General features: G+C 38.6%; 1 protein-coding gene and 1 long non-coding RNA gene across 3 annotated transcripts in view; one reads left to right on the forward strand and one right to left on the reverse strand.

Moving 5' to 3' along the window:
- Nucleotides 1-21,927, forward strand: part of LOC106075768 (serine-rich adhesin for platelets-like) — a 72,630-nt gene that overhangs the window by 4,703 nt on the left and 46,000 nt on the right. The window contains exon 1 of one of the 2 annotated variants that reach the window (XM_056038468.1): nt 11,695-11,856. The exons of the other annotated variant lie outside the window; for it this stretch is intronic. The gene's annotated coding sequence lies outside the window, so the exon portion shown is untranslated. Of the gene's footprint in view, nt 1-11,694; nt 11,857-21,927 lie in introns of those variants that run through there. 2 annotated transcript variants of the gene reach the window in all.
- LOC129927760 (uncharacterized) lies at nt 5,477-17,280 on the reverse strand. Its single transcript, XR_008779395.1, has 2 exons — nt 17,085-17,280; nt 5,477-5,895 (listed from the first exon to the last, which is right to left on the reverse strand). It is a non-coding gene; the product is annotated as an uncharacterized LOC129927760 (long non-coding RNA).

Below are 21,927 nucleotides of genomic sequence, written 5' to 3' on the forward strand. Positions count from 1 at the left end.
AATAAGTAACTTTAGTTCAAACTAAATGAAAAGAAAAAGAAATTGCATATCTCGCCCATTGAATAGGTTACCCTTCCAGAATCCTTGATAGTAACATATTGACTGCACATCGAGTTTATTTGTAACGAAAAAAAAAAAACAAGTCTTCAAGGTAGAACATCTATAAGTCAGATGTTCAACTTCTTCATTAAAGTTGCGTGTTTTCTTGAAGTATTTAAAATAGACAATCTTTAAAATACTTATTAAAACTATCGAATCAAAACAGTTACCACATTACTAATTGTTAAACAAGAAAAAAACTTTTCAAGAAAAAAATTCTCAGAAACAATACTTTATCCAACTTATGGAGTGATTGTTTTTTTTTTTAGAAACTATAGTTTTTAATGCAAGCAATTAGTTGTCTATTTAACACAGACATGAATATTTTCATTTCACAATATGTTAAACAGATGAAAATGTTCTCCTTTTTTAGCGGCCCCCGAAAGGGGAAAAGACGCTATTAGTTTTGTGCGAAATGTCTGACCGTCTGTCCGTCCGTCCCGTTTAGATCTCGTAAACTAGAAAAGATATTGAAAATCCGACATCACAATATTTTAGACCATTCAAAGTTCTGATGCAACGGCTACTTTTTTTTTTTCTGAAAGCGAAAAATCTATTTTTTAAAATCAATTATGCAAGCAGTTTTTTAAAGAGAAAAAGCTAATTAGTATGCATTATAAGTTAGACCTAATTTAAAATGAATAGTGATCTTTATAAACTTCATTTTTCTGAACATTTTTTTATTGCGGAATTTTTTTTTTTTTTTTTTTTTTTGAGGATTCGAATAAGAGATTGAGCCTTTTGAAAACAATTAGATCAATTATAAGACATCAGTTAGGCCAGGGGAGGCGCGATGGCTGAGCGGTAAAGCGTTTGGCTTCCGAACCGGGGGACCCGGGTTCGAATCCTGGTGAAGACTGGGATTTTCAACTTTGGAATCTTTGGGCTCCTCTGAGTCCACTCAGCTCTAATGGGTACCTGACATTAGTTTGGAAAAGTATAGGCGGTTGGTCGTTGTTGAGGCTACATGACACCCTCGCTAACCGTAGGCCACAAAAACAGATGAACTTTACATCATCTGCCCTATAGACCACAAGGTCTAAAAGGGGAACTAGTTAGGCCAGGTTCACATCTAACTTTACATTCACTTACACCTATCCTTTGATCTGCGGGACCGTTGGGGCACTACACAAGATCTTTTAACCTTCTTTCTCCATTCTTATCTCTCATTTGTCTTTGATATAATTTCATTTGGATGTTCTTTCTGAAAATATTGAAGCCTGCCTGGGTGGACCTCTTCGGGGGCCGATTTTGAGTTTGTGTTTCACACAAACTGTCTTTTGTAACCTTGTTTTTTTTGCCATGTGCCGAATGGTACACTAAACACACTCTTCTGTGTAATAGTTGACATCACCATACAAATAGGACGTTTATCTAGTCATTTAGTTCATATGTGTCTAACCTACATTCTTGTTTCAGAAAGCGCATTCATTATTACTTATAACATTCAATATGAAAATATAATCAGACATTAAGAAAATCAATTTGTGGGTTTGTTGACCAGGTCACTCTTGACAACAGATTGAATAACGTTCATGACATCTCGTAACAGTGGTTTCACGTACTGGTTCACGTTGTCCAAGCTCTCTGGGATGGCCTTAAACTTCTCACTAAACAGAGCTTTGCCATCCTCGTTGATACTAGACACTACCAACTCCCAGTGACCATGGGCCTCGGGATTCATCGTGCAGTAAGCAAAGTCCTTGAAGGAGTGGTGTCTCAAGCCAGTGCGAAGGTGTTTTATGTCAGACTTCTCTACATTCTCTTGGTGTCTCGAGTCTGTGAGAAGGTGTTTTGTGTCAGACTTCTCTGCATTCTCTTGGTGTCTCGAGTCTGTGAGAAGGTGTTTTGTGTCAGACTTCTCTGCATTCTCTTGATGACTTGGATCTCTGAATGTCTCTGTGTGGGCGATCTTATCTGTTAATGTTTCTCTTCTAGTACGTGGTAACTTCATTATTTTGCTTTCATCGGCATTGCTTTTTGCCTGATTCTCGGTTTAGGTTCATTCAGTGAATCAGCATTGCCCCAAGTTACATTCGAACGATGCCCGAAACTCTTGAAGTGCTTAGTTCTACTTTTATCTTTCATTTTCCTTGTTTCCCAATTTCGCTTTCTTCTTTGGCCCCAAACCTTTTCCCTTTCATTCTCACTGTTGATCCTAGAAACATGGTTACTCTCTGTAAATGTGAGTTTTTTTTCAAGGCTGGCTAAGAATCTGTTGAGAAATTCTTCTTCGGATCGATTAATTTCAGTTTGTGTATTTTCTAAAAAAAATATTAATGAATGTGATATTAAATAAAAATGTTTAGGAAAATGAAGTTTACAAGATTACTATTCGTTTTAAATTAGGTCTAACTTATAATGCATGCTAATTAGCTTTTTCTCTTTAAAAAACTGCTTGCATAACTGATTTTAAAAATTAGATTTTTCGCTTTCAGAAAAAAAAAAGTAGCCGTTGCATCAGAACTTTATTGTGATGTCGGATTTTCAATATCTTTTCTAGTTCACGAGATCTAAACGGGACAGACGGACAGACATTTCGCACAAAACTAAAAGCGTCTTTTCCCCTTTCGGGGGCCGCTAAAAACAACAATGGAACAATTTTTTACCCCGTTCCCTCCCCCATTCGGAAATTCCCGAAAGCAATAGTCCTTTCAAGAACGCGAAAGTCCTTTCAAAACCGATGTTGGATCTAGACCTAGAATCCTAGTTTTCCTCGTGTGGCCAACGCGCTAGTAATTCTTTTCTCAGAACTATAAATCAGCTGTTAAATTTCTAGAAAAATCGTTAGAGCGTTTTTTGAGATCAGCGTCCATGTTCCTCCGCCCTCCACGAAGTTTAGACTTGAATAAAAGTAGTGTAAAAACAACAACAACTCTGAACTAGTACACACAACTGTATTCATTGAAACTAAATAGAGACGTTTTCAAAGTGTGTTTGCTCAGCAAAAAGCTGGGAAGTTGTGAATCATTGACGCCATAAGGGGAGACTTCCTAATGAGGCTTCTTATATTTAGACTTGTTACGTCAAAACAAACTGCTGATTGAAAGTTCTAGGTTTTTTAAAGTTTATAACTAGTCCGGAAGGGCTTATGCAAGAAACTAACAAAATTGATCAATGCTTAGAGGCCTACATGTACCATGGGATCAGATGTAGTTACCACTGACTTATGTTTATTATTAGTCTCATTACTGATTAGTCAGAAACAAAAAAAACAAGAAAAATATTAAAAAATACATTTGAAAAAGACAATATCTCCATTCTACAACTTAAATTATAATACTTTACCGAGAATTAATGTAATAATGGTTGGTTCAAACCGGGTATCGAACCTGTGATTTTGACACCGTCAGCTGCTTGAACGAAGGATGTGACACTTTCAGCCAGCGGACAATAGATACTTGTACCACTATTTGTTTGGTACTTTCATTATATTGACATCTAGATCTACATCAAGACTTCCGATTTAGAACTCTTTAAGATCTAGAACAAGATGTACTTCTAGATCTAGAATCTAGATATAATGTTTATAAGATTTATGTAAAAACATAAGCAAAGCTTAGATAATCTTTCAATAAATACTAAATAATTGAATGTAAGGTATATGTATGTCCCGCATAGTAATCAAAATCATTTGACAAATCTTGATAAAACTTGGTATAAATGTTACTTAGATCATGGCGTGTATTGTCGTGTATGTTTAATGTCCCTCCCACATTTGTTGGGGGGAGGGGGGGGGGAGAGCGCTTAAAATAAGATACAAACTTAATTTATCTTTATTAAAAACGAAACATTTTAGCCAATCGGACAAACCCGTTTTCACAGTATTTTATATTTGATATGACAATCCCATTTTCACACTCTACTTTTATTTTCGTGGAATAAAAAAATAACAAAATGTGAATGGAACCTTTGCCATATTTGACATAGATCAGTAAACCAAGGTCCGCATACCGCGGGTAATATCCGGCTAGTTCACTCTATACAAAGTCCCATATTTATTTAAATAATGAGCTGTCTTGATTAAAACAAATCGGCCAGTAATGTCACGTGGTCTAATTAGATTCACAATCTGTTTCCCTCTAAGAAGAAAACAGTATTTAATTAATTAAATTACGATTTGAAGCATAAATATAATAGCTGTTAAATGACACACAGTTGATACAACAGGAATAAATAATAACTTCTTTGCTTAAAATGATAACACTTTGATTGTTGATGTTGTAATATATGTATATATATATAAAAGACTATTCTACTTAAGAGATCATCATAGAAAATTTTCGGATGAGTAATTTAAGGGGTCAGAAGTGGGACAGCTGGCACGAAAGATCTATCGTTAAAAAGCAAATCAATTAGAATCTTCGCGAACTGTGATTAACAACTGTGTCAACAAGTGCATACCGAGATTCTACTATCTTAACGTGCCGTTATCAAAGGAATGCCTTCAACCTCACCCCCCCCCCCTCCAGCGTGCAATAACTCTTTTAACTCTTTTCAATCGTTTTTAATTTTCTTCTCTTTTCATTCCACGTTTCTACGCGTTTTTTTCTAAGCCGGCAGAGCGTGTATGTCAAGGGACATAATTCGGTGTGTGCTTGGGGGAGGCAAGAAGAAGGAGGAAAGGGGGGGGGGATAGTGTTTATAGATTAAACGTTAAAAAAGAAGACGTAATTCCTGCCCCTGGTATGTCGTCTGCAGAGCGAGATAGACCGGTTTGTGACGTCGTTAAAGGACATCCGAAGTCGTCTGGTGAACCTCAAGTGGTTTTGTTTGACAAGTTCTCTTGTAGTCATTTAATCTGAAAGTAATCAAGGCAGATATCAAGATTTGTAGATGAAACGTTATTATTAACTCTTTCTCTCCTAATCGACGATACAATCGTTGATTTGACTATCATTAAATTAAATTAATATTTAATTTTAAAACCTTTTCTTCATGTTCTATAGAAGGAGCAGGCATTCCCCTTTAACCCTATACCAAATAAATCATTTTCTGATCACAACGAACAAAGCTACTGAAGCTTAATCTTAATATGGTAGTGAAATAGTAATTAGCAAAAGGAAGAATTCCGCCTGAAAGTGAAAAAAATAATTACGGAGGGAAAGAGTTAAAGAAAAATCTACTCTCTCACAAAAACCTACTCTTTCAAGCCCTGTGATAGATATTAAGTGGGAGTTGGTTCAGTTGTTGCTATTGGTAAAGTTGCTTCAAAATGTCTCATCAGTTTAACGTTAGATCTGTCTTGTATCTTAAGACATATGTCATTACATGCACTGTAGTACACCCACACCTGGCCTTATATAACTGGAGGCACTAGGCCAAGTGATTTTGGTGGGCCCTAATGATGTAAAAATTGAAAAGAAGCAGTGAAAAAAAATAACATTACGCAATTTATTTAAAAAAACCTGCCTGCGTCTATTTCTAAAATCTAAATCGACAAATAACTGAAATTGATATTTCGCATTTTCCGTAGTAGAGATAGGGTTAGACTTGTAAACATAGAGTCATAGTGCTACTATTATGAAATGTTTTCCAATATATATTGATTGTGTGTCGAAAGCATCAATTTGGTGTTGCTCTATGTTGCTATAAAATATATATTTAGTGTCAGGCCCAGGAATGTGTTTCAAGTTTTCACTGTGCACTTTTTAGCAGTGAGTAATCAAAGTTTCTAAACCCTTTCGTTTGTAGCTCAATATTTTTTTTATTTAGTTGGCAACAACATTCAGCGTCCTTGACATTGTTTAGTCTCTTCTGCAAATCTCCAAATCAACACACATCACTTCCCCATTTCTGAAATACAAAAAAAATAATAAGCTTAAAATAAAAATGAAATAAAATTTAAAAAATAGTAAGATGATGATGATCCATTTATTGGGTGGTCTGTGTGTTTCTACTTTTTTATTTTTTTTTTCAAATAAAAGTTTGCTTAAAGAAACTACATTTTTTAAATTTATACACCTGCGATCATATTAAGGACTCGAAGACAAGCCTTATTGAGAAAAAAAACAAAAACACATATCTATATCATTTTTCCTTGGTCTCCCATCAATATTGTTAACAGTGTAATCCTAGATGAGGAGCTGTTCATATATAGACGACTTGGGGGTGCAGTGGTGAAGGCTCATGCTACAGCGAGTCTCAAACGTTGAAGTTTACAATTAGTAAAGTCCTAAATTTAACCTAAATATAATGTATAAAATGATTTCCTTTTTTGTCACTGAGAAAATAATGTAAAGAAAAAAAAATGTCAAGAAAGAATGTCAAGAAAAAAAAATGTCAAGAAAAGAATGTCAAGACTATTTTAATAGTAACTTTTTGTTTGTTTGTAAATAAGGTTCAATGTTTACTGTTTTGTTCATTGGTAGCTAAACTTTTTACCTAAACAAAGTTGAAGTTTGATTATTTAGATGCATCCTGTCTGTTTAGAAATAAGATTTTGTTTTCTTAGCCTAAACGGGAATGTGTGTGTGTTTGAGGGTGATGGGGCAGTTGGCGGGGGTTTGAACTCGAGAGGACCGTGATGACAGTCAGAAGCGCAAACCACACGACCATCCATCCATTGTTAAAAGCAGTTAATGCAAAGTCAATTCCAATTGAAAGTTTGAGAACATTGATGCAATGTTGTATGTTTAAGGTGAATTCAACTCGAAGCTGTCTTGGAATAACACGGAGTCCTGGACTGTGGTGGATGTTTGATATGAATAGTTAAAGTCAATAAAGCGGTCAGAATAGACTCAGTTGTTTGGGGATGGTTCATGTGCTCCTGATGTCTCTAGAGTATTTCAGTTTCAAATTAAAAACGTGTCAAACACACGCGCAAACATTGTTATCACACACACACATACACCAAAACATAGGCGTAACTCTTGTTTCTTTCCATATTACCCTAACGAAAATGGAAATAGCTAGGGCACTAGGTAGCTACACATCTGCCAATGGTTCAGATGCGTAGCAATGGGAGAGGAAATGGTGGTTGCATCTTGCTGGAGTGCCATCGTAGGGGGCAGCCAAAGGGTTTTCTAAGACAAGGTATCTATAACTGTGTTTATATTTACATTATTTTTTTTTATCTCTGATAGGAAATTATTTTTCTACAATTCTATTCATCTTTTCATGCATTTGAATAAATTTGAATAAATCCTAAAAACGATTCTTAAATCTAAAATTTTCTGTTGGCAAAAGCAATATCTTCACACCTAAAGTCTTGCAACATTTGTTCTTGATTTAGCAAAAGCAGAAATCGAATGTAATAAAAGTCACTAATATTAATTTCTTTTTGGTGTCACTGATTGGGTGATATCGAACTGTTCATTACAGAAGATGTAGGTCTATAACTTCATTTTGAAATTATAATGATTAGTAGCCATGACATTTTAACATTTATTAATTTTCCTTCTGATTTCTATGTTGTAAAAAAAAAAGTAAAGTTCCCCTTTCATCTGTTGCTTTGGCTAACGGTTAACGAGCAGGGTGTCACGTGGCCAGCACAACGACCAACCGCCTTTACTTTCCCCAACTAATGTCAGGTACCCCATTAGACTAGTGTGGACTCAGGGGCGCCCTATAAATCCCGAAATACAAGATCCCAGTCTTCACCGAGATTCAAACCCATTTATAAGTTCTGAATTCGTCCTTGCTGCCAGTCAGTTTTAATTTTGATTCGTTGTTGAAATCTTAGGTAAAGTTTTAAACTTTTGAAACACGAATGAACTGACTGGTGAATTAAAAGTTTCACTGATTCTAAAACGGAATTAACTTTTTAAACGTATTGAATGTGAAACAAACACAATTATTTGATCTTGTAGGAGGCGGGGGGGGGGGGGGGCTAACACAGTTGTTGAAGGGCAAGAACTGTTGCGCATCTAATAGTCGTAAAGTACAAGGGAAATAACTGTTGCGCATCTAATAGTCTTAAAGTGCAAGGGCTAACACGTATGGAGCCTAATTAAGACATTGGCGCCAAGAGTTCAGATTTAGTCTAAAGGTTCACACGATGGTACTAAATTATCAAGCATCTTAAAACGTCTTAAGCCACTTGTGTCAAATCCTGGCAAACATTCCAGACAGTCGCCAATCCTCAGTCTTTTACTTCACTGGACCCCCCCCACCCCCCTTTCCATTTCAGCTCCCCCAAAGACCTAACTTCGTCTTCATCTTCATAATAAGACTATGTTGACCATCTCGTGCTGGTGCTCAATGCCTGGGCAGCTGATATTTGAACGCGGAGGTGGGTAACATCAATGGCGTAGCATGACTCCCGTGATTTCGAGCTGTAGAAAACGAAGGCGCCCTACTACGAAACCAGAAGGTTGTGACTAAAAAAAAACAACAACACACACACACACACAATCGAATTATCATCGTCATCATCGTCGCCATCACCATCATCATCATGAGAATAATCATAAAACGACTTTATTATCCTGGGTTGGTGGGTAGCTTAAGTAAAAAGCTCGGCCTCCGAACCGTTGGGCCTCGGGTTCGAATCCAGGTGAAACGTGGTGTTTTCAATTCAGGATTTTAGGACGCCCCTGAATACGCCTAACTCTAATGATTAATAACATTAGTTGGGGAACGTAACGGCGGTTGGTCATTGTGCTGGTCACATGACAGTTTAGTTCACCGTCGGCCATAGACACAGATGACCTTTACATCATCTGCCCTAAAGTTCGCCAGGTCTGAAAGGGATACTTTATTTACTTTTTACTTATCCTTGAGGACTTTGTCTCATCACATATGACACGATTGCTACGCCTTTGGGTAAAATGTTCGCGGGCGAACTGCTGAAGCCCTTATCTTGGGGTGGGATGGAGAAGGAGGGTCCACCAAGAATATAAATGCTATTTTAATACATAGTCTTGCTAAATACATTATTTTATCTACCTCTGTGAGGGAAATCCATATAATGTATAAGAGAGGCTAGAGATGAGAGGCTGGAGCACAGACCTATATATATTTTACCTAGACTGGAAAACGGAAACAAATTCTTATCCGATAATGATCACATCACACACACACACACTAACTTATATATATATATATATATATATATATATATATATATATATATATATATATATAGAGAGAGAGAGAGAGATAGAGAGAGATAGATAGATATAGAGAGAGGTTGCTATGTAATGTTATTAAATTTTCATATCACTATATATTCAATCAAGTCCATGAAATAAAACCCTTTCCTGTTGGTTTCCATTGAGATAAAATGTCAAAAATCCTAGATCGAAATAATTTAAGCCTATTGATTTTAATCAACTTATGTACATTTAAATAGATTGATTACCTAGATTACGTATCTAAAAATTGCAAAACATAATTATGAGGCGAAAGTTCTCTTATTTTCGATGCTTAATTACTAGGTCGACAAATCTAAGGGAGACTAAGAGACTAAGGGCTGGGTAAAGGTGATCTAGATCTAAACATTAAATTATGTGTTACATAGGTTATGGTTGAAACAAAAACAACTTTACTTCTTATAGCTACTTTACAAAACAACACCTTGTTTCAGCTTTTTTTTTGAAGTTTTTCACATTTTTGTGCAGTGTTAGAGATTTCCATATGTTTGTATGCTAGAGATGCAGATGTTTATTGTAGATGTTTATTGCAGATGTTTATTGCAGATGTTTATTCAAATTTAAAGAGACGTTAGTTCTCTGTGTGCAGACAAAACGATTTAGACAAAACTCGGTTTCTAGAAGGTCAAGGATAAAAATAAAACATGCACGAATTTTGTAACATCATGTGACATAGAAGTGACACTGTGTGTGCAGTTTTAAACACTACATGCATTTAACAAGAAACATAATCTCTAAAAACCCAGTACACTCTATTCCTTAGTCTTCCCTCCCCCCTGCTATGAAAACATAAATACGTAATACACATACTCACAAACACACACACACACAATATCATCTTTCTACGTGTGAAATGATAATACAATTAAATAAGGTTATAGAAAGACATTTTAAAATGGGAAAAAAATGAGTGAACACTGCGCCATTCTGTGTGCCTTGGTTTAGGATTAACTTACAGACAGTCTAGTGAACTCTAGTGAATAGTGAGATGCTCTTCTCTGTCTCCTTCTTGCAGACATAAATAGATGTATTCCTGGCATGCCCGCTCTCTTTCTTACTGCCCAATTTCTTTTTTTACTGCCTTTTCTCTTTTTCTCACTGCCTCTCTCTGTCTCTCTTTCTCAATGACTCTCTTTCTTTCTCTCTGTATATATCTCTCTCACTCTCACGCTCTTTGCTTCCCTGTCTCTTTCAATCATCTCCTTTCCTCTCTCTCTCTTTCTCTGAGACAACCCTAAAGTCTAGAATGTCAGTGACAACTGTATATCAGTGTCAAGTGGTTGTGATAACATCTAGATACATACACTGCTTAAATTGAGATCACTACACCCCCCTCCCTCCCTCCATGTCTTCACTCCTCCAATCCATCTTGATCCCCCCCCCTCCTCTCTAATAAAAACATATGACCTATTTATTACCTCGCATTATAAGTCGCTATGGTTGGCCTAAAGGATTTTTTTTTGTACGTTGTCTCAAAGTAAATAGGTGACCAGAAACTTAGACTTCTATCACTGACCTAAATATATAGCCGGTGAAAGTGGGCGATACATGTTTGTAGGTAGTAAATTCTTTAAGTTTATGGACAGCTCGACCCACACACCGACTTACCCTACCCCACATTACTCCTGCCTCCACACAAACAGTGTCGTATTATTGCGACACAGTGAACTGTATACAACTGGGGGGGGGGGATGGCATTTATGAATTGTAATCGATATTTTTATAATGTTTCCATTACAGAGCCGTCGTCAACTTTTTCTTTTAAAGGACGGGTGCATTGTCAATTATATGTTGAGCGTTTGATTAAAACAACAACAAAACAGAACAGAAAAAAGAACAACCAGATAAACAACGCCAAAAAGCAAATTACCGAATTGGTTTTACTATGCAAAGGTTTCATGGAGATCGGGGCGGGTATCCGGAGCTTCTATCCTGCTACGTCATTGATTCATAACAAGCATCTTAAAAGCGTCTTTTTTTGTTCTTCTCTGTAATCTATCTCGATATTGTTTGAATAGACTCATTGAATTCTACAGGAATGTGGTTATCTTACGATCTTAGCCAGCGGGTCATTAATCATTTTCAAGGCAGTGTCTCGCCTCCCTCCCTGTTTTCTATATTTACCAAAACGTAAGGACAACCCAAAATTATACGCCCTAGTTTTAGCGTTATTTTCCCCCTTTGACAACAAAATTAGGAAAAATCTGGCATTATTTAATTTTCCTTTTAGTGCGTTCTTTTGTTTCATAAACACGTTTATTTTCGGATTTCAATGCTGATTGTAAACTGCAATAAGAAAGGAAATCTTTATGGAGAAACATATCACTGTTTAGAGTTTAGACAATTTATGCATCCTGTGTATCACATACAAAGACCACATCACAACGAAGAGATTAGAAACAAAGGCAATTGGGCCCCACGATGACCTACTAACTACTGTCAAAAATTGTTAACTAAAACATTAAGGCTATATCACAAAGTCCTCAAGGTTCACCATCTTCCTTCAGTGAACAGTACCAGGAAAAAAGAAGAAGAGGCAGACAGAGATGGAAGACAGCATAAAAGAATGGACGGGACTGTCTTTAAGGAATGGAGAAAGACGGTCAACAGATCATGTGTAGTGCCCTACCGGTTCAACAGGCTAAGGGACAGGATCAGATAGGTGAATGGAAATATGTGAACGATGCGAGCTATACAGCCAAATCATAGATCTATATCTCTATATTTCCAAACAGCAGTCCACACTGCCCTTTTTTTTTCTTTTTTTTTCCAATATAACGATGCAACAATGTTTCTTAGAATATTTTGATGATTTTTTTTTTACTTCGCCTTTAGCAAAAGAAATGAAATCAGGGCCAACAAAAAAACAATATAGAACCCAAATCTCATTTTCTTTTAAATATTTTTCACTAGTTAATTATAACTTTTCAATTTAGATCTAGATGAACATTGAATTCATTGCTTGATATTTATGATTCTAGTTGAACGGGCACACAATTCTTTCGTGGCTAGATTAAACCAAGAAATAATATAGACGTTTTAGACTGTGTGGAGTGTGCAAAGTAATGCAATTATGATCCCGTGTTTCAGCCACCCTCCTCTGACATCCCACATCCTATGTCGTCCATCTGAAAGTTTTAAGACGTCATAATCTTCTCTTATCTTTGTCACCGATGGAACGTCTGCCATTCGCAAAATACAAGATCATCTTATTCCATAATCTTGTGTCGTACTGCATTCCGAACATTATTTCTACTCAAAAATAATTTTATGCTTTGGGAATTTTCTTAAATTGATAATAGTGAACATTCAAAATATAAAAAGTGCTTAAAAACTAAGATTATAAGATGGAAACACATGCACATTTTTAGCCATATCTTTCAACACTATAAGATTTATAACCCTTAATTAATATCTAACTAAATTAATGGGGTATCTATAATTAATTGACTAAATGGTTACCTTTTAATTTGATTCGTGTTTTGTTAGCTACAATAAATAACTAAAGTTTCAACTTGATCCGAGAATGGGTGTTGAAATTTTTCACATGTGGCTCAGAGAGACAGAGTCGATATAAGCTTTGTAATAACAGTAAAGAATATGAACCATCAAATCAGACATCTATGAACCATCAAATCAGACATCTATGAACCATCAAATCAGACATCTATGAACCATCAAATAAGACATCTATGAACCATCAAATCAGACATCTATGAACCATCAAATAAGACATCTATGAACCATCAAATAAGACATCTATGAACCATCAAATCAGACATCTATGAACCATCAAATAAGACATCTATGAACCATCAAATAAGACATCTATGAACCATCAAATAAGACATCTATGAACCATCAAATAAGACATCTATGAACCATCAAATAAGACATCTATGAACCATCAAATAAGACATCTATGAACCATCAAATCAGACATCTATTATTATAACATCAACTTGAACATGAACTATAACAACATTCAACTGAGAGAAAAACTAACACTGTACTGTTGTGGCTGTACAGGTCTGGATTTAGACTTCTTAACGTAAAGTAATTCTAATTCTTTTGCTTTTTCTTCAAAACATTATGTGGGGGACCCCAGGCAGTGGCGACCTTGAGCTATAGTTTATGTTACTCAACACTGAAGGGGTACAAAGCAAATAAAAGTTAGCAAAGAACTGAATCTGTTCCAAACACTTTTGAAAAAGTTTTAATTTTATCCTTAAACGGGTACTTTAGAAGCTAAATTATCTCCTGAATTGGTTTACTTTAGCATACTTATATTAGTTTAGTTACCTCTCTTACATACCACTTCATTAACAGAGAGAGAGAGAGAGAGGGCTTCTAACATCCTGACTTTATTCACATCACCCACCTCCTCCTGTTAGATACGATTATATCATAAAGCTTTACATTCACTAACTACATCAGCCATTGAATCGGAGTCGATCTATTTTTTTCTATGACATTCTTTTCACCGCCCACACACCCAAACACAAAGCACACACACACACACAGACACAATATCATGTTTCAACATGTATGTCCCTTAAGAAATACTTATTCCACTTGATGCAAATTAGGAAATCCAATACACCACGCGAAGTAATATTGCGTCTAGATCCGCTGTATTCTTGAATAGTTCTTCAATCAAATGTAAATATTCCAATACGCATGACAGAGTCTCAGTTTTTGAAGTGAACCATTGCCGTAGATATATATAGGACAGAGCAATTCATTGAAAACAACTTTCTATTCATTATTGCTATATTCAAACTGCACGGTCTAAAACTTGTTGTTTAGTGGCTCTAGCAAATGCCAACTAGATCTATGTCGCTTAGTCACATTGTCTCTTAGCTTACTTACAGCCAGTGGCGTAGCATCCATGGCGCGAAGGGGTTCAATGAACCCGAGCCCACGACCATTAGGGGCCCACAGACTGTGGCGTAACCACCAGGGCGCGAAGGGGCTCACCGAGTCATGACCATTTGGGGGGGGGGGGGGGGGCACGTGAGTACTTGGGATGACACCAAAGTGAAAATAAAAATGTACTTTTGTAAAAACCTATTATAAAAAAGGTCGCTTGATTCTGTTGAGAAGTTCTACAAACATTGAATTTTAACATTTGTAGAGAGTCATAACTGAATCAAACCTAGTGATATTATTACTTACACAAAAAGGTATGATCTTGAACTGACATTGGAAAGTCTTTTGATCGATGTACAAATACATTCAGATTGCTCAATTTTTTGTCACACACTTAATTTGTAGTATTGTGGGGAGGGGGGCCAACCGAGATATTCTTGAACACGGGCCCATGAGTGCTTTGCTACGCCACTGCTTACAGCCATCAGCACTATGAAAGTTAGAATAGGGCTGTCAACAAAAGATCTCCATAGTCCTTTGTCCTGTGCCGCCAACAAAAGATCTCTATAGTCCCCTTACTGGGCCGCCAACTAAAGATCTCCATAGTCCCCTCACTGGGCCGCCAACAAAAGTTCTACATAGTCCCCTTACTGGGCCGCCAACAAAAGATCTTCATAGTCCCCCTGTCCTGGGCCGCCAACAAAAGATCTCCATAGTCCCCCTGTCCTGGGCCGCCAACAAAAGATCTCCATAGTCCCCTTTCTGGGCCGCCAACAAAAGATCTCCATAGTCCCCTCACTGGGCCGCCAACAAAAGATCTCCATAGTCCCCCTGTCCTGGGCCGCCAACAAAAGATCTCCATAGTTGCCTGTCCTGGGCCGCCAACAAAAGATCTCCATAGTCCCCTGTCCTGGGCCGCCAACAAAAGATCTCCATAGTCCCCTGTCCTGGGTCACCAACAAAAGATCTCCAAAGTCCCCTGTCCTGGGCCACCAACAAAAGATCTCCATAGTCCCCTGTCCTGGGCCGCCAACAAAAGATCTCCATAGTCCCCTGTTCTGGGCCGACAATAATAGATATCCATAGTCCCCTGTCCTGGGCCGCCAACAAAAGCTCTCCATAGTCCCCTTACTGGGCCGCCAACAAAAGATCTCCATAGTCCCCTTTCTGGGCCGCCAACAAAAGCTCTCCATAGTCCCCTGTCCTGTGCCGCCAACAAAAGATCTCCATAGTCCTCTGTCCTGGGCTGCCAACAAAAGATCTCCATAGTCCCCTGTCCTGGGCCGCCAACAAAAGATCTCCAAAGTCCCCTTTCTGGGCCGCCAACAAAAGATCTCCATAGTCCCCTCACTGGGCCGCCAACAAAAGATCTCCATAGTCCTCTGTCCTGTGCCGCCAACAAAAGATCTCCATAGTTGCCTGTCCTGGGCCGCCAACAAAAGATCTCCATAGTCCTCTGTCCTGGGCCGCCAACAAAAGATCTCCATAGTCCCCTGTCCTGGGCCGCCAAAAAAAGATCTCCATAGTCCCCTGTCCTGGGCCGCCAACAAAAGATCTCTACTGTCCCCTGTCCTGGGCCGCCAACAAAAGATTTCCATAGTCCCCTGTCCTGGGTCACCAACAAAAGATCTCCACTGTCCCCTGTCCTGGGCCGCCAACAAAAGATCTCCATAGTCCCCTGTTCTGGGCCGCCAATAATAGATCTCCATAGTCCCCTGTCCTGGGCCGACAGCAAAAGCTCTCCATAAACCCCTTACTGGGCCGCCAACAAAAGCTCTCCATAGTCCCCTGTCCTGTGCCGCCAACAAAAGATCTCCATAGTCCTCTGTCCTGGGCCGCCAACAAAAGATCTCCATAATCCCCTGTCCTGGGCCGCCAACAAAAGATCTCCATAGTCCTCTGTCCTGGGCCGCCAACAAAAGATCTCCATAGTCCTCTGTCCTGGGCCGCCAACAAAAGATCTCCATAGTCCCCTTACTGGGCCGCCAACAAAAGATCTCCATAGTCCCCTGTCCTGGGCCATCCCTTCCATCTTGTTCCAGGTGTTATCCAACTTTTAAGGTTTCTGTCTCGAGTTCACGTCGCCGCTTGTTTCTTGGGCGCCTTGCTTTCTCTTGCCTCCCTTGTTGTTATGCTAGATTTACGAAAGGTGTGTCCAGTTCAGAGCCATCTTCTCTTTCTGATCTTTTTCAGTTTCAAAAAGTCATTTTATAAGTCAAAAAATAATCCACCACTCTCAAAAATACAACCTACAAAAACAATTCCTCCAGTTTCCCCAGCAATCTCTATACTACAACCTCTTATCTTATATATTACAGACGTTTGCGCGCTGGACTGTCGTTCGGATTTATCGACGGTCGAGGGTTCAAACCCTGCCCGCTCCCATCCCCCGTCGTCCTGCGGGAGGTTTGGACAAGGAAGTAAACTATCTTCAACTCTGAAGGAACATCCAAAAACATGTCAAACATTTTACAAACAAAACATTTTTCAAACAAAACATTTTACAAACAAAACATTTTACAAACAAAACATTTTACGAACAAAACATTTTACAAACAAAACATTTTACAATTACGTCGTATGCATTTCATGTCAATCTAGTCATGCATGTTAATCAATGACTTAAACTCTGCCAAGTCGTTGGTTTTCCTGTCTGATTCAGGCAACCCATTTCATATTCTAACGGCACTCGGGAAGAAGGAGCACGAATTCGTTATAGCGTATGCAATAAGAAATGTGCCTTTGTGTCTTTCTGAGTATTGCATTAGGTTTTGTTCTTCTATTTATAATTATGTAGTATAGTGTTATATGTATTATAGCTACTTTACTTTGTATTCTTCTGTCCTGAAGTGAGAGCCGGTTTGAGCAGCGTGAGTTGTGTTGGGACTATATTTTTTTAAAAATCACGAACTCAGATAGGTAGCTTGATTTTAAATAATGAGGGGACCTTGGGAATGAGTCTTACAGTTGCGTTGCCATGGAAACATTAATCTAAAAGAGTTCTTGTATTTTACTTACTTCTCCTGCGTTCTCATTGTTGTGCTTTAGTGTACAGATTACTGGTCCAATAACTGAGATGCTTTCAAGTCAGACGAGCAGGGTTTGTATAATAGCCGAGTCATTTACATGCATAGACCTGTAACACAACATACCTGCATATTTAATGAAATATAACATAGTTGTTAAACCAAAAAAAAAAACAACAGGCGCCCAAACAAAAAGAAAAACAAGCAACAGGTTACGAAAAGTTGACATTTCTTTTTATTTGCTGCGATAGTCCTCTAGCTCTGCATTCCTAAACACGACGGTTTCAAAATGCCACGAACTTCGTGTGAGTGTTTGTGTTGTGTGTGTGTGTGTATTAGCCACATGTTGTGTGTGTGTGTGTGTGTGTGTGTTAGCCACATGTTATATGGCCTGTGCATTTATACGTTACAAAACATTACGTAACCAATCTGTCCCTTTCACTCTACGCAGTATGTCAAAGCCGAGTTTTTTTTTTTTTTAAATAACATGTTCATTGAAATCCACCAAATATCTTGCCATTTATTTCGTCGGCTCTGTCAGCATTTAATGGCTTTCCTATTTCTACATCTTTGTTTGTTTTTGTGTGCTTTTGTAGAGCACATCCTTCATCCTATGGCACAGCTCAATGCACTATGGTCCAATCTCTTTTGTAGAGCGCATCCTTCATCCTATGGCACAGCTCAGTGCACTATGGCCCAATCTCTTTTGTAGAGCACATCCTTCATCCTATGGCACAGCTCAGTGCACTATGGTCCAATCTCTTTTGTAGAGCACATCCTTCATCCTATGGCACAGCTCAGTGCACTATGGTCCAATCTCTTTTGTAGAGCACATCCTTCATCCTATGGCACAGCTCAGTGCACTATGGCCCAATCTCTTTTGTAGAGCACATCCTTCATCCTATGGCACAGCTCAGTGCACTATGGCCCAATCTCTTTTGTAGAGCACATCCTTCATCCTATGGCACAGCTCAGTGCACTATGGTCCAATCTCTTTTGTAGAGCACATCCTTCATCCTATGGCACAGCTCAGTGCACTATGGCCCAATCTCTTTTGTAGAGCACATCCTTCATCCTATGGCACAGCTCAGTGCACTATGGTCCAATCTCTTTTGTAGAGCGCATCCTTCATCCTATGGCACAGCTCAGTGCACTATGGCCCAATCTCTTTTGTAGAGCACATCCTTCATCCTATGGCACAGCTCAGTGCACTATGGTCCAATCTCTTTTGTAGAGCACATCCTTCATCCTATGGCACAGCTCAGTGCACTATGGTCCAATCTCTTTTGTAGAGCACATCCTTCATCCTATGGCACAGCTCAGTGCACTATGGCCCAATCTCTTTTGTAGAGCACATCCTTCATCCTATGGCACAGCTCAGTGCACTATGGTCCAATCTCTTTTGTAGAGCACATCCTTCATCCTATGGCACAGCTCAGTGCACTATGGTCCAATCTCTTTTGTAGAGCACATCCTTCATCCTATGGCACAGCTCAGTGCACTATGGTCCAATCTCTTTTGTAGAGCACATCCTTCATCCTATGGCACAGCTCAGTGCACTATGGTCCAATCTCTTTTGTAGAGCACATCCTTCATCCTATTGCACAGCTCAGTGCACTATGGTCCAATCTCTTTTGTAGAGCACATCCTTCATCCTATGGCACAGCTCAGTGCACTATGGTCCAATCTCTTTTGTCGAGGGGAACTCTTAGAGAAGGCTTCCGTGTTTCCTAGAGCGAGACTATTCGTTATACAAGGCCTGAACACTGACCTGCAACGTTACAACATGAAGGCAGCTTAAACCAGTAGCTTGTTGAGACGTTGTACAGTCTGTGACGTGGCAACGAGCTATTGGTCTAAACTGCCCACGGGTAGTTACGTTACAGGTCAGTGTACAGACATTCTGTAACGATTTGTCTCACCTAGAGGCAATCAACTCAACTCAGCTCGAGTTGGGATTCGAAATCAAGCTTCCCTTGATAGGGGTCCAAGTGATTTATGGCATCCAACCAGATATCCAATTTGAAAATTCTATTTTTAACACCATATTTCTTTTACTTTATGTATGATATTTAATCCACTTAAGATGATTGCAGTTCTTGTTGCTGGCCTGTTTCAGTCATAAAGCGACTATGGTTCATCTCGAACACTTTTTCATGTGGCTGTGGAGCCCTATTTTGGAGAGACACTCCCATGATAGCAGTAAAGGCTCCAAAATAAGCTACTGCCATCGACTCAGATTCTTCGCTTTTCCCTCTCAGTTTAGATGTGTATGAATTAAACAAGGAAAACCTTATACTTATGTATCTCGTAGTGCTATTCAAACCTCTATACAACAGTCAGCAGTATACATTAATTATACTAAAAAAACAACAACACCCCCTCCCCCAGAGATTCCCAACTGGTAATACAGTTTCCCAATACAACGTGATGACTTAGTGGAACTATTCTAATTAGAACCGTTGCTACTGTAGATGTCTTATGTGGTTAAAAAAATAATCCTCCTGTTTGTCTGTCTGCAATATTTGCTCAGTTCAAGCTGAGGGTTTGAATAGATCTAGTTGCACGTTAAGCACGTACTTCGGGCATCATGTAGAAATAAGGGCACTAACATAAACAGTAACATGTTGTGTTGTTTTATGGGCTATTCATTGATTGCTTAGACTTAGTACTATAATAAAGTTGCCCATTCATTCTATACAGAACATTATTATTATTATTATTATTATCATTATGGGAGAAGATAGATTTCGATAAATTGAGATGAGCTTCCGTGATAAGTTTATTCTCTCGTCGTTGTCAAAGTGTAAAATAGAGCATGGGCTTGTTTTGATTGGCTTTGATAACGTAGTCTATGGCTTTGATAACGTAGTCTATGGCTTTGATAACGTAGTCTATATTTGTTCAGAATCATGGGACTGGCTGGAACTGACATTAGATTTGATAAATGAATCAATCATAAAGTAGATATTTAATGCCAAGGTGCTTCTGAAAGATTGGGACGTTGTTACTGAATGGTATAGCGCTTGAGTTTAAATCCTGAGATAAATTAATATATTAAAAAATATATTTTGTTATATGGTACAAGGTTAACTAAGTTAAGCTGTGGCTTGAACAATGACTTTACTTATATTTGTTCATGTCAGATATCTGAAAATGTGCATTGAATTCTGAGACTTTCTCTAATCACTAGTCGGAGTCCAGATTCAAATGCCAAATTTGAACGATTGTTATAGTCAACTCTCGACAACCGGACCCAACATCCCTTTCTGCTTATGTATGAAATTAAGTTTGTTTAAAATCTTGTTGGTTACATAGCCTATTAACCGGGTCAAGACGTGATTTAGTTATTGCCTGTGTTACATATATGCTTCACGTTACAAAGGTACGTGGCAAGCAAACCGCTGACAAGGAGTGGAGACAAGATCTAAACGTAGACACAGTCTGATCTCAAAGAGTTGTCAAGTTCTTTGGTTGTTGAGAGAGATGGGGACACGCCTCTGAGCTCAAAGAGTTGTCAAGTTCGTTGGTTGTTGAGAGAGATGGGGACACGCCTCTGAGCTCAAAGAGTTGTCAAGTTCGTTGGTTGTTGAGAGAGATGGGGACACGCCTCTGAGCTCAAAGAGTTGTCAAGTTCGTTGGTTGTTGAGAGAGATGGGGACACGCCTCTAAGCTCAAAGAGTTGTCAAGTTCGTTGGTTGTTGAGAGAGATGGGGACACGCCTCTGGAGATCAAGGGAGGCCCTGGATAGTTGTCTTGGCACTGGGCCAGCCAGTTAAAGCACAATGATAAACAAGAGAGAAACAAAGCAGTGGCGTTCCGCGTGGCATGCATCAGTGCCTTGTTACATGTTTTAAATACGTTTGAGGATATTGACAGTATCAATGTAGACACGTTAATCACCTTTTAATTAGTAGCAACATTGTAACAATTGACTTATCGTGGACATAGTTCTCTTTTTGTTTTCTTTTAATCAACTTAAAGATATTCCAGACATGTTCATTCAGTAGTTACTACAGTATTAGTTACAGGAGATCGTTATCATCATTTCTGCGATTATGTAACTCTGGTACATCTTCGATACTACTGAAGCTTCGTACAAGGAGCTGATATTTCTTGTCCCTGCACTTTAGAGTTAAAACTGAATCGTTTGTATAAACGAAGTTCATTATGCATCTAAAAACCTTACATAACTGAAAGACTTGGTTGGCTTATAAAACCGTCCTCTACTAGGTCGTGACTAAATCAAGACTCCCCCCCCCCTCTGCCCCGGCTATAAATATTGCGATGAATAAGTAAAGCTGCAAGGTGGCAAGATGTAAACATGACTGTCACTCTGAGGCCACGCTCTCCCCTCTCTCGAACGCCTCCCACTCAAAAGAGACTGTCCCTTACCTTTTAGGTGGAAAGACGTCCTCTTACCTGTTGAAATGGTCACGTGTCTCAGTGTGTGCGCTTGCGTGTGTGTGTGTTGGGTAAATTGGGAAAGAAGAAAGGAAGGGAATGGGGCGAGACACGTGACTTGTTGGATTACAGAAAAGGATTAAAAACATTACAGTCAGTTAAATGCAAAGGGGAGGGGGGGATAACAAGATAGGTAAAGAACAGGTAGATCTATGGAACAGGAGAAGAGGAACACAATTATTGGAAGAGAGGAAAGGGGGGGTGTAGATATTGGGGGTGGGGGCATGGCTTATCATTACCTTTTTACTTTTTTGAAACGAAAAGCCATGATCTTACACAAGCCTGGGAAATTATGAGAGAGAAAATAAATTTAGAGAAATAAGATCTATCTATGTATCTATGTATCTATTTATCTATGTATCTATGTATCT

Source organism: Biomphalaria glabrata, chromosome 8 (assembly GCF_947242115.1).
Source record: "Biomphalaria glabrata chromosome 8, xgBioGlab47.1, whole genome shotgun sequence".
Lineage (NCBI taxonomy): Eukaryota > Metazoa > Mollusca > Gastropoda > Planorbidae > Biomphalaria > Biomphalaria glabrata.